The sequence below is a fragment of the Triticum aestivum genome, chromosome 7B, assembly GCF_018294505.1.
Source record: "Triticum aestivum cultivar Chinese Spring chromosome 7B, IWGSC CS RefSeq v2.1, whole genome shotgun sequence".
Lineage (NCBI taxonomy): Eukaryota > Viridiplantae > Streptophyta > Magnoliopsida > Poales > Poaceae > Triticum > Triticum aestivum.
The window spans coordinates 356,771,894-356,775,648 of NC_057813.1; positions in this window are offsets into that span (position 1 = coordinate 356,771,894).

Consider the following 3,755-nt stretch of genomic DNA (forward strand, 5'->3'; position numbering starts at 1 on the left):
CTCTCCCCCGGCTCTTCCCTCCTCTCCCTCGCTCTCTCTCTCACACGGCCGAACACCACCCTCGCCGCCGTTCGCCACAGCAGCCGTCTCCGGCCACCCCTCGCTCCCCCGACTAGCTCAGGAGCTCCGCCTCGACCCCCTCTTCCCTCTCCACCGACCCACAGCTCCCCGGAAGCCCTGCATCGCCGCCTACGTCGCCGTTCCCCTCTTCGGGCTCCGACCATCGTCGCCGTCAAATTTGTCGTCTCCAGCGCGTCCCCGAGCCCGCTAACCATCCCTGCAGCTCTGCGGTGAGCCCCCGAGTCGTTTCCCCCTTCTCCCATGGTCTCGTTCGATCTCTAGGCCCTAGCCCCACCTTGGCCGAGAGCTCCACGCCGCCGGCGATGTCGCCGTCGTGGCCACGGTCACCCTAGCACCCAACCGAGCACACTATCGTGCTCCACACCTCACTAGGAGCACGCAGCACGCACCAACGCCTCCCCAAACACCCTGTAACGCCGATTCCGACCGCACCCGAACTCCGGCGGCCGCAGCCGAGCTCGCCGCCGTCGACTCCGGCCACCCCAGGCCCAGCCACGGCCACCGTTCGACGCGCGGGAGCAAGAGCTTTCCAACGAGCCCAAGCACGGCCTCGCCCATGCCCTGTAGCGCGATCCCGCGTCGCGCCGTCGTCTCGGGCCTCGCCGGCGTCACGTCGCCGGTGGGTTTGACCCACTTTGACCACGGCAGGACCCCCCCTGAGTCCCTGACAGGTGGGCCCAGCCCTGTAGCTAATTAGGATTAGTGCTAACCACTAATGGTTAACCCCCTGACACTGACAGTGGGCCCCCAGCGCCACTAACCCCTAATTAGGATTAAACTAACCCTGTTTAACCCCCCTGTCACTGACGTGTGGACCCCACACGTCAGGTTTGACCCCAGACAGCCGCAGTTGACCACTGACGTCATGCTGACGTCATGCTGGCGCAATAATTATAATTTCTGGATTTAAATTTAATCAGGGAATTCCAGAATATTATTTAAACTTCAAAAATTCATAACTTTTATTCTGTAACTCCAAATTGGACAAATTATATATGAAAAATGATCAAAAAAATCCAATCTATCCATCTGTACTATTTTCATGCATGATCAAACAAGTTAAATTGATGTTTTAAGCAGAACAAGGAAAAGCACTTTAAAAGGCCATGTTTGAGTTTGAAATTTGAATCTTTGATTCAAATTTGTTCAAACCCTTCTGGTTTTAGTTGCATTAGCCCAACACACTCATATTGCCATGTTTCATGCATGCATCATATTGTCGCATATTGTTTGGTGATGTTTGTGCATCGCTATCCTTTACGACAGGTTCTGCCTCCGAGGAGTACCGTGATTACCCTAACGAAGAACCGTATCAGTGCATCGAACCATCAGGCAAGCAACCAACCATTTGATCATATCGATACAATCCCATGTTCTCGCTCCTGCTCTCTTTTACTGCATTAAGACAACGCGTTTCAAACTGCTGTGTGCTACGGTAGTTGAACCCTTTTCCTCTGCATGACCTGTCATTGCCACAGTAACTAGATGAAACCCACTAGCATGTGTAGGAGTTGATTGAGCCATATGTATGTGTTGTTCCTACCTTGCTATGCCTGCTATGCTTAGAGTCGTGTCAGGTCTGGTTCATCTGGGTGATGGGCTAGAGTGAAATGATTATGTCGGTAATGAGAGTGGTGTGGTGAACACAATTTGGTAAAGGTATCGATGAGAGGCCATGTAGGAGTACATGGTGGGTTGTTTCATTGAAGCCGACCTTAAGCACTGAGATCTGTATATGTGATTTAAGATACAGCTACTACCATGCATTGGGCCCTGAAATATGACCCCGCTCGACTTCTTATTCACCCTAGCTCTCTGTCCAGGAGTTGCAAGTAGTTTCTGGTGTTTGTAGCCTACTGGAGGCCGTGGACAGCGCTGACCGTAGGGGTGGGCTGTGATGCGGTAGGTACGTGGCCGGGTGTACCGAATACCCGTTAGGTATCTCGGGAACCCTGTTCACATCGTTCGGGGCCGTATGGGAAACCTCAGCCGGACTCCCTGCGGATGGAACCTGGATAGGCGATAAACCTGGACTAGAGGCTTAAGTGTTTAGGTAGGTCGTGGTCTACACCCACGTCGGCTTTCGCTTGAAGTCTGCCGAGCACATGTCGTGTGCAGACGCTAAGTGGTGGAAACATGTATGAAGAAGTACACCCCTGCAGGGTTAACATGATCTATTCGAATAGCCGCGTCCGCGGTAAAGGACTACTTGGTTGCCTATACAGTTCATAGACAAGTAAATGGAAACTACTAAAAGCCTCAAGATAAGTGTGAGTGCCGAGGATGGCTCTTCCGTAGGAAGACGGAGGTGGATCCTCGGTAGTGTATTGAAGTGGTGAGTAGTGGACTCGTGTGCGCAAAACCATTTCAAGTTGGAGTATCGTAGGATAGCCTAGCCAAGAGTCAAAGCTGGCTTGCTGCAATAACTCCACCAACCCTTATTGATACTATGCATGTATGTAGGATCTGATGTAAGTCTTGCTGAGTACCTTTGTACTCATGTTGCTATAATCTACATTTTTACAGAAGACGCTGCAACCCCTTCTGATGGGTTCTATGTAGACGTTGACATCAACGAGTAGGCTAAAGACCCAGGTGGTGACCCTGAGCTTGTGAAGGACCACATAGTATAGCTAGGCTTTCCAAGCCTCTTTTATTTTACTAGTTGTCTGTACTCAGACAAGTTACTTCCGCTGCTGGTTTGTATGACTGTATGACTTGTATGTGGGGTCGTGAGACCCGTACCTTTGTGTATGTTATGTATGGCTCCCTGAGCCTTAAATAAAATACTTGTGTCATAGAGTCATGTTGTGATGCTTCGTTGTATTTGCACATATCGAGCATATTGTGTGTATGATTGAAATGCTTGGTATGTGTGGGATCTGACTATCTAGTTGTTTATCTTTAGTAGCCTCTCTTACCGGGAAATGTCTCCTAGTGTTACCGCTGAGCCATGGTAGCTTGCTACTGCTCTGGAACACTTAGGCTGGCCGGCATGTGTCCTTCTTCGTTCCTGTGTCTGTCCCTTCGGGGAAATGTCACGCTTTGAGTACCGGAGTCCTGTTAGCCCGCTAAAGCCCGGTTTACCGGAGTCCTGCTAGCCCAGTGCTACAGCCCGGACCCACTTGCTGATGACCGACACGTTCGAAGCTCGGTCATGGATGCCTGTCCCTGTAAGTCTGTGCCACTTTGGGTTTACGACTAGTCATGTCAGCCCGGGCTCTTTATCATATGGATGCTAGCGACACTGTCATATACGTGAGCCAAAAGGCGCAAACGGTCCCGGGAAAAGGTAAGACGACACCCGGGGAATACCGTGCGTGAGGCCGCAAAGTGATATGAGGTGTTACCAGCTAGATCGATGTGACATCGAGTCGGGGTCCTGACAGCGTTGGGTTGAATTGATCACAGACTTCGATTTAGGGATAACCTACACCCCAGGGAAAGCCAACGTCATGGCTGATGCGCTAAGTCGTAAATCTTATTGTAACAACCTGATGTTACAACAAAGTCAACCGCTTCTCCATGAGGAATTTCGGAAGCTTAACCTTCACATTGTACCTCAAGGTTTTCTTTCCACCTTGGTGGCAAAACCTACCCTTACGGATCAAATTATCAAAGCACAGAAAGTAGATCCGGGAATCTCCCGCATCAAGAGAAACATTCAGAAAGGA